A 10999-nucleotide genomic window follows, 5' to 3' on the forward strand; every position below is an offset into this window, starting at 1 on the left:
AAAGAAAGAAAGAAAGAAAGAAAGAAAGAAAGAAAGAAAGAAAGAAAAGAAAGAAAGAAAGAAAGAAAGAAAGAAAGAAAGAAAGAAAAGAAAGAAAGAAAGAGAAAGAAAGAAAGAAAAGAAAGAAAAGAAAGAAAGAAAGAAAGAAAGAAAGAAGAAAAGAAGAAAGAAAGAAAGAAAGAAAGAAAGAAAGAAAGAAAGAAAGAAAGAAAGAAAGAAAGAAAGAAAGAAAGAAAAAAGAAAGAAAGAAGGAAAGAAAGAAAGGGCCGCCTGGGTGGCTCAGTCATTAAGTGTCTGCCTTCAGCTCAGGTCATGATCTCAGGGTTCTGGGATCGAGCCCCACATCAGGCTCCCTGCTCAGCGGGAAGCCAGCTTCTCCCTCTCCCACTCCCCCTGCTCGTGTTCCCTCGCTCGCTGTGTCTCTCTCTGTCAAATAAATAAATAAAATCTTAAAAAAAAGAAAGAAAGACAAAGAAAGGAATGGTGGTTGCGAGGGCTTGAGGAGAAGGGGTCATGGGGAGTTATTGTTGAATGGGTACACAGTTTGAGTTTTACAAAATGAAGAGTCCTGTAAGTGGATGGTAATGATAGTTATACAATAGTATGAATGTATACACTTAATATCCTTGAGCTGTACACTAAAAATGGTTAGGGTAGTATATTTTATGAAAAATTAAAAATATATGAAAAGATAATACATAATAACTAGTGTGATTCATCACAGAAATGCAAGCCTGGTTCAATATTTGAATATCAGGGAGTATAAACTAATCATATTAATTTAGAAAAAATATAAATCATATTGATAGATGCAGAAAATTTTCCAAAATTCAACATCTACTCATGATCAGACTTACCAGCAACCCAGGTATAAAAGGGATATTCCTCAATCTTATAGAGGGCATCTATGCAAAATCTACAGGTGACAAGTGGGCTCCAGGATCCTAGGACAACTAGATGTCATATGTTAAAATAAGAACTTTGAAGCATACCTTGTACCTGATAAAATTAATTGAAGATGGACCACATAACTAAACATACAATGTAAAATCATAAAAGTATATATAGGAGAAAATCTATATGACCTTTGGGTTATTAATGAGTTTGGTTTTTTTTTTTTAATTTTATTTATTTATTGACAGACACAGCGAGAGAGGGAACACAAGCAGGGGGAGTGGGAGAGGGAGTGGGAGAAGCAGGCTTCCCGCGGAGCAGGGAGCCCGATGCGGGGCTCGATCCCAGGACCCCGGGATAATGACCTGAGCTGAAGGCAGACGCTTAATGACTGAGCCACCCAGGTGCCCCAATGAGTTTTGAAATATAACACCAAAAGTATGATCCATGAAAAGTGACAAATTGGACTTTACAAAAGTAAAAACTTTTATTCTGAGGAATACATATCAATGGAGTGAAATACAACTTACATGATTGGGAGAAATTATTTCCCAACCCACAGCTAATAAAAGAATTATATCTAGAATATATAAAATACTCTTAAAATTCTACCACATTCCAATTAAACAAATGGATAATATATTTGAGGCAGATAATCAACTTGGAAGTTGAAATTAAGAAAAGTATATCTGTATCTATATCATCTAATCTATCTATCTATCTATCTATCATCTATCTATCTATATATACCACTTTTTCTGTGTTTATTCATCTGTCACTTGGATACTTAGGTTCTTTTCTTATTTTGGCCACTGTGAATAATGTCACAGTGAACATGGAAGTGCAGATATCTCTTGGAGATAGTGATTTTATTTCCTTTGGATATATACCCAAAAGTAGGATTGCTGGATTACATTATATACTTTAAATGTATATATTTTTTATTTGTCAATCATACCTTAACACATCTGGAAAAAATATTAGAAAAAGAAAAGAAAGCTATTAGGAAATCTTAAAAAAATATATATCTGTATGTAAGTATTATATTGGTAGGACAAGATTGTATATTATGCAGTATTTGAAAGTGGTCATATTAAGACAGTAGTTGATATGAATGAATGGTTTGGTTATTAATTTACTTTCATGTAGGTCTTTTATTTTGCTGTTTTTCCTGCCCCCCCCCCATTTTTTTTCTAGGTGCTTGTTTCTACTTTTATTGTTTAAGTTATAATATTCTCAGCAAGGTCTCCTATGGAGCAGTGGTAAATACAGTGTATGTTGATGGAAATGTATAAATCTTTTGGTTAACGACATCTAAATAGGTGTATTAACTTCTTATGGCTCTCATGCCCTGCAAAATTCTTCCAGGCTCCTCATTACCAACTCTAAAACTACTTCTATATTTTTAAGTGTTATAGCAGCACCCTACTTCCTCCTACCAAATCTGTATTAGTTTCCTATTGCTACTGGCACAAATTACGGCAGATTTGGTTTAAAAGCAACAGAAATCTTTTATCTTGCATTTCTGGAGACCAAATCCTAAACCAAAGTGTTGCAAGGATGTACTCCTCTGGGAGCTCTAGGGGAGATTCCGTTCCTTGCCTGTTTCTTCCAGGTTCTGGGGGCTGTTGGCTTTCCTGGGCCTGTGGCCCTATCATTCAAATCTCTGTCTCCACCTTTACAAAGCTTTCTCCTCTGTGAGTGTCAGTATCCTAGAATGTGCATTTGGGACCCATCATAATAATTCAAGGGAGACTCCTCCTCTCAAGGTCTTTAACTTAGTCACATTTTTTTCCCCACATAAAATAATATTTACTCTTATTCCATATCAGACAATATTCACCAGTTTTGAGGATTTGGATGCTAACGTATCTTTGGGCTACAGTTCAGCCTACCAAGCTATGTATATTCACACAATAGTAAATGAAAACTAATGAATACAATTAGCTTTTTGTAATGAATCTATAATCCTATGTATTGTTATACATTTTTCCTGATTCTGCTGCAAGTTAGTTTTTAAAAATGGATCTATAGTCATACAATATACTGTTATGTTGGATTTTGATTAATTGAAGCTATGCCAAAGTCAACATTTTATTATCGGTTTGGGGAATGGTTATTTAATTGTTGACTTCATTATGAAAACCAATGATTTTCCTCCGCTCTCCTTTAGGAACTGAAAATATTTACAGTCACCTTTTTTTTTTGCCACTTTCAGCAGTAATTCCTTACTACTTACCAAGGTATCACTCCTGCCTGAATGAACAGCTTGCTTCTTCTCCATATCTGGTACTCTTCACCATGTAACATTTTGTCAATTCCCAGAGGCACAGTGCAAGCAACTCATTTTTCTTTGAAATGTTCATTCTAAAAGAAGCCAAAAACTTGTCACAAGTTGAAGGCAAAGGGCAGAAGGATGTTTTAAAAGTGTAAGGTGAGCCAGGGGGCAAGATGGCAGAGTGGAAGAGCACAGCCTTTGAAGTTAGACAGACCATTAGCCGTGGACCCTTGGACATCACAGAACTCTCATGAGCTTCAATTTCCAGAACCGTAAAATCAGTGTAATTATCCAGGCAATGCACCTGGTGATCTATAAAGGATCATATTCCACATCCATCTGTTAATGTTGGTTATTTAACATTATTGAGCCCAGGTGTATAAATAGCCTAGCACAAGGCCTGGTATGAGATTTGATTTGATTTGATTTGATTTGATTTGATTTGATTTCTAGTGTAATTGAGATATAATTGACATACAGCATTATATAAGTTTAAGGCATACAGCATAATGACTTACTTATATTGTGAAATGATGACCACAATACATTTAGTTAACATCCATTATCTCATATAGATAGGAAAAAAAAAAAAAGTAAAAGGTGTTTTTCCTTGTGATGAGAGCTTTTAAGATCTATGCTCTTAACACCTTTCCAATATACCATATAGCAGTGTTAAGTATAGTTATCATGTTATACATTATACTCCCAGTATTTATTTCTCTCTTAACTTATATCAGAGTTTGTACCTTTGATCACCTTCATTCAGGGGTGGGGATTAGGGGAATTGGATGAGGAAGACTTTTTTTTTTTTTTTTTTAGGCAGTAGCTATTATTTTATTAGCTATGGGATAAAAAACTCTTCATTATGTCATGACAGGCTACAGTAACAATGTCCAAGTCTCAGGCACAGAGCAAAATAAAGGCATTTTTTTTTTTTTTCATGTTACAAGCCCAATGTGGAGTACCAAGATAGCTTCTTCTCAGAAAGGTCACTCTAGGGCCACAGGAACCCAGTTAGTTGGAAGTTGAGACTCAATGCCACTAACATGTCATTTGAAGCAGGATGATAAGAATATGGTGACTTGTTTTCTGGATTTTAAAATCTCCACCTTAAAATTATTCATATTACTCCCAATCTTAATTTATTGGCCTACACATCACCAGGAGCATACCCAAGTTCAAAGAACATGGAAAAGTATAATTTTATCACATTCCTAGGAAAGAACGAGAATATTTGTATAATGTTTTCATAATTATTTCCAAGCATATGAATAAAGGACCTAGCAATTGGAAAGGATTTTTCACTAATCAAATCCTAAATGTAAAATAGGAAAATGTTGAAGTGGAAATAATGCAGTGGGATATACAAGAATGTAACAATGGCAACTTTGTGAAATGTGTGAAATGTGCTGATATTTCTCCAACTTCATCTCAATCCATGGGGAGATCTGGCCAGAAATAAATACACCCGCATGATGAAAAGGTACCAGGTTGTAAGTGTTAAAAATAAAAACTTCCACAATTTACTGATCTAGTAGGCACTTATTCAGCGATTCATGAATTGGGCAACATCCAGTCTCATATAGAAAGGAGCTCTAGAAGAGCTGTACAAAATGGCAGATCTGTATGGACCTAAGTGAGCAGGAATAAGGAAGTTATATTCGGGCATTTGCTGATTGCTTAAAGCCGAGTTACTTTCCTTATATGGAGCAAAGGGAAGCCTTGGAGCTGGATCAGATAACTTGTGCTGAGCTGGTATGTGCTGATTCATTGACCTATGCCTTCCTCTTCTGAGAGGCAAGCACAGAAACAGTGAAGTTTTGGTTTGCTGATATGGGGCTTAGCATGAGTGACTCCATCTTGAGCCTAATCTGGTTCTTTTAATGTACGAGATGGACAAATAGCAATCTGAAATATGAGTATCTGGCATTGAAACTCAAAGAGACCAATTAAAAAATATTTATGGAACAATTAGTACGTGTCAGACCTTGTCCTAGCGTGGCCCGGAGATGGTAGTGAATAAAAGAGACACAAAGTCCAGGTGCTTCTCACATTACAGATCATTTGTTAATGTTGGATATTTTATTTAGGATCAAAATAAAAAAAAAAGAATCTGGCTTTTTGTGATATGGAAGAGGCATCCCCAACTAATTCCATGAGATTTTTCTTGTGACTAAAAGGATAAGGGGTATATCCAAAATTCTGTTCTCTAATTTTTTTATAACCACATCCCAGATGGGCTCACTGAGTTGTGCCCTATAGGGAGACAGCCTTCCTGCTAATGAGATAGAAAGAAGATCCAGAGCAGGCAAACATCAACTCTAGGGCCAAGCTACCTGGGTTCAAGTACAGACACAACTACTGCAAGGTGGGAGACCTTTGGCAAGTCCCTTTACCAATCTCTGGCTTTGGTAACTGACACCTGTGGCTGATGATGTGAGTGAAGCCTATTGTTAATGGTCTAATGTCCAATAAATGATCTAATACATGTGAAAGCCCTGGGAACAGTGCCTGGCATATAGTATTATTAAATCTCCCTTTGGGTATTTGGGAATGATAGATGAATATGTAAAATATGACACTTTTCACCCATAAATAAGATAAACAGGAGCCTCCGTCACTTCCTCTTCAACAACACGGTAAAGAAAAAATTCCATTGAACTTAGGGGTGAGGAACTGGTAACAGTAAAAGTTGAAAACTTCCCAGAGATTCTGTTGCTACCCTGAGCATTTCTTTTGAGGATGAAAGCCAGTTCCTAGTCCATCAGCAATAGTTGAATTGGATGCTCCGATTTAATTTTTTCACTAGCTTGTTTTACATTATTGTATATTAATTACCTATTAGTTTATCACATATCTCCCCCACTAGAATATAAGCCCAAGAGGGCAAGAACTTTATCTTCTGTGTCCCCTGTATCTAGAATACTGTCTGATGTATATATGTTAACCATATTTTTAAATTCATGAATCAGTGAGTAAATTACTCTTTCTACTTACCAGCTTTTTATAGACAACCTCCCAGTAAAGATTCCACCTGTAAAAATTTGTTTGACTTGAGAATTTCCAACAATTTATCAGAGTGTTTAACTTTTACTGATTATAATTTTTTGTTCTTTTTAAGTGATGGGTTGCCACCAATGCCAATTATGTTTTCAAGAAGAGAAGAAACTGGATGTACAGATAATTTACTTTCGGTTGAATTTCTAAAAACAATTGTTTACACCTGAGTTTAATTTGGTTTCCCTCCAAGGTGAGGGGGCATAATAAATTATACAGTTTTCTTTAAAATTAGGTTCCTAGAAGGTAAAATTCACACACAGTAAAATGAGACTTTTTTTAGATGTACAGTTTTGACAAATGTATAAAATTGGGTAACCACAACCATAATTAAGATATAGCATATTTCCATCACCCCTCCTACACAAAGGTACTTTGTGTCACTTTTGTTCAATTTCCTCCTCCCACACCTACCCTGTAACCATGAACCTGAAAATCGTTCTCACAGTTTTGCCTTTCAGTATGTCATACAAATGAAATCAGATAGTATGTAAATTATATTAGAATTTTGATTCTCTTTTGAACTTCCAAGTGGATTCAAAATTCTCTAATTTTATTGAAAAAATGTGTGTGTGTATAAATATATACATATATATATGGAGAGAGAGAGAGAGAGTGAACATGTAAGATGCTAAAAATACTGACATATTACAATCATTTTTATATTGTTGTGACATTTGCTTTTTTTGTCATGAGTAGTTGATCCTTTCCCACATGGCTTCCTTGTACATAGCCCTTTATTATGTGATTTAGCAATCCATGACTAAAATATTTGAGGTAGAGACATAAGTATGACAAATGTAATTAAAAAAAAATTCTTTATATATGTATATACACACACATATATATATACACACAAATAAGCAAACAAAAACTAAGCAATCTCCTCTATTCCCCCACCCCCCAACCCCATAGATCAACTCCTCACTGTGATTTTTGGTTTTAGTAGAAGTGTTCTTCCCAAGTCACAGAACCATGCCTTTTTTTCTTCTTTTGATCAACATTGACGTCTGTCTCTCTCATGACCAATATTTTGCCTTTCATTAAATACTTGCTTATATTTCTTTTGAGAAAAATGTATCTAGATTTCCAAAGACAGGTTTCTACTCATCAATTCCTTACAGACAAATAATTCACTTGTTTTCTCAGACTATGGAAATAAAATAAAATTGCATTTGCTTTGGAATCAGTGCTGTCCTGCTTAATGAGATTGCTCAGCAAATCAAATGATACAACAAGGAATAAGTCAAATTAGGAATCATTGTGCAATTACAAAGTGTCATTTTCTCTGCCACTATCCTAACTCTCCGTTGTTCTGCTGAAAGTTTCTTGACTGGTTAAATCTTCTAATCTTCCTGTGCTCCAAGTTCATTCCTTGCCTAGCTCTTAGTTTTATCTTTTTAAAACACAGTTCTAATCCTATTATCGCCCTGCTAAATTTTTCTTGATAGTCTCTCACCACTTGACCTAACTAAACCCAGATATCTTATCCTGCCACTTAAAATCTCTGCAAGATGGTTCAAAAAATATTCTTTGTTTTATCTTTCCATTTCATCCCTACATATCCTTATGCTCTCATTATACTGCATTTTGTGCTATTTGTAGAATGAACCCAAACTAACTTTGTCTTCATTTGAAAGATTCTGGCACATTTGTAATGCAAAGTAAATAGTAGTTTCCTTCAACTAACCAGGAAGGGACGTAGGCAATATCAAATCTACAATTTTAAGAGGCTTTTGAGTTAAGAAATAAGTAAATAATAACTATACTATTATTATATTTACTATTATTTTTATTTAACTATTATAAATTGCATTTAGATTAAAGTTAATTTTATTAAACATTTATTGTATGTGAGAGTTATGTTTGGTAAATGATTATTGCAACAAACAATAACTACAATATTATAAATGTCATTATTTAATGAATTGAATGTAAATAATAATCATTTTAACAGTAAACTGTAAAAAATTCTCTGTGACCATGAATGCATCAAAATTTATTTAAAAATTAGAAGGAGATTGGAAATTAGGTAAGTTATGCAAAGAATATTTGTGACAGTTAATAGTTAAAGTCTAAATCCTAAACTCTAGGCAAAGCTGTTACTAAAAATTCCTTTGCCATGGTAACTTTAAAAAGATGAAATCTAATGAGACTCTTTTTCTCCCTCAAACACACTAGTGTATACACAAAACTCACATACGTGAAAATTTTATAGATGGGATTGGAGGTTGTGTGAAGATTTTTAAGCATCTACATATGCATTTTGGATTCACGAACTTCAGAATGCACTCAGAATACTGTGCTGAGTTCTCAAACTATAGCTCCTGAAATCAAAGAAACCCTTAATTGATAACTATACCATATAATTAATTTCATAGTCATTGAATGGAAACAAGTCTAGATATTATTCTGAAACTAAAGAACATATAGATGATGAACCATAGTTTGAAAGAATAAATGTAGGCATATTTCAAGTGAATGAAAATACTTAATTTAGAAAGAACTATGTCTTCTCTAATAATTCCCATAGCTCTATGCAAAATTATAAATGTTCATATGCAAGTGTCTGTGTGTTAAAATAAGATTCTTGCTCTGAATAAGTTTACTGATTGGTTGTGAATATAAATTAAATATAAAGAGGGGCAACTGTATGTAGTTAAGACTTTTTGATTAAGGTACATACTAAATATTTGCCTTTTTTTTTCTAAATTTGCTTATCGGAAGTTTTATTTTTATGTCACTTGGATATATAATGACACATACCCATATGTTTGTATATATGCATAGATATGTATCTATATGCATAATTTTATAGCAGTTTTTAGTGCTGACCAAGGAACCATCATTCTGAAACAATGCACGATAAAATACATCTATATTTCACTTTACTACCCTCCTCATGGCAGATTTACTCAGAGACGTTATTCCAATTCACCAGTTAATACACTGGATACTTATTTTGTTAAATTTTACTGATGTCCATTATATATCATATAAGCAGTCAACACTATTGGGTTTTTTTCACATTAATATCCTTGTGTTTAGATATTTACACTTGTGTGGATTAGTGGTTAAACTCGTGAAAGCTAGAGTCTAATCACCTAAGTTCAGTAATGGTTCCACCACTTTCTAGCAGTATGATCTTTAACAAGATACTTAAACCTTCTGTGCTTCAGTTTTTTTCATATGGAAAATGAAGCTAACAATCTCATAGTGTCAGGAGATCTAAGTGAGTTAATATTTGCAACATACTTAAGACCAGTGACTGACTCACAGTAGGCATTGTTATGTAAGTATTTTTAAAGTAAAATAAAATTGTTCATTTTTTTTTCTTGCGGGTACTTAAGAAACTGAAGTTTTACCATCATGCCAGCCATCTAATTTTATGGGATTCCATGTTTTTTTTCCCAACTGCTCTGCTTATCCTTTTCCTTGAACTAGAATTTCATCTCTAATCATTTCATTTGTATGTAAAATCTCTTATATTTAGAGGTGGAAGACCTATTTTTCTATTTTGGGGGTACTGTTTTTTTTTTTTTTTAAGATTTTATTTATTTGTCTGACAGAGAGATAGAGAGCACAAGTAGGCAGAGGGAGAGGGAGAAGCAGGCTCTCCGCTGAGCAGGGAGCCGGATGTGGGGCTCGATCCCAGGACGCCAGGATCATGACCTGAGCCGAAGGCAGCCGCTTGACCGACTGAGCCACCCAGGCGCCCTGGGGGTACTATTTAATTTCCTTTGTACCTATGAGAGAGACAGAGAGAGAGGGAGAGAGAGAGGGGGTGACAGATAGACTTTTAAACCTGAACTCTCTGTAAAGTTACTCATTTGGTAGATATTTATTGATACCCTATCCAATATTTCCACCAGGGATAGGGAAATGATGAATAAAGACATGGCCTATGCTTTTAAAGAGCTTACATTCTAGAGTTTTTACATAATCTATTCAATACTGAGGCATAAAAACAAATAACATTCCGATAATTGCTATATCAACCTGATCTCTCCATTACTATTTAATGCATCACTTCATGGACTAATTTTTTTTTTTTTTAATATCAGGAACAAAAATGTAACACTGTTATTTTATTTCAAATTGAATCATATAAAAATCAATGTACCATTATATGACTCCACAGAAAGGGGATGTAGCTTAATGAATAGGAGGAACATGCATTAAGAATAAAAGGCAATATTTCACAAAAATAGAGTTGCGATTAGTAAATGTCAATTTATGTAAAAGCCAATTTAAAAATAAATATGGAATTTTAAATTGAAAAGACAGAAAACACAATTGAAGTGTTAATTAGAGCTTTTCAATGTATCACCTACTCTGAAAAAAACCTCTGCTATTTTACTGTTTTAGTTAAAGACAGCAGATTGGAACTCCACAATTACAAAGCAAAAAGAGATACCAATGAATAAATAAAAGGAGATACCAATGAATAAAACTTTGATTGAAAAGAAAAAAAAAAAGTATCCAAAATTGTGAAGGGCAGAAATCAGAGAAGGAGATGGTACCTGAAGCTGAAGATGAAGGGACAGGTTAGTGTGCTTATCGAGCAATTGATGCAAACAAGGGACCTCGTGTAGTACCATTGCAAGACAAAAAAGATAAGGAGAACGAAACAACAGCTACAATTTTCATTTGCCCCTAGCATACCATTTTCTTCCTGTCTGTTCTCAACCTAGAGAAAAGACTGCTGATCTAGAAGCACTAAACCTGTACTCACAGCTAGAATACTTCTGTTCAGTACCATTTTCTAAG

This window comes from Mirounga leonina, unplaced genomic scaffold, assembly GCF_011800145.1.
Source record: "Mirounga leonina isolate KUSES-001 unplaced genomic scaffold, KU_Mleo_1.0 Mir_95, whole genome shotgun sequence".
Taxonomy (NCBI): Eukaryota; Metazoa; Chordata; class Mammalia; order Carnivora; family Phocidae; genus Mirounga; species Mirounga leonina.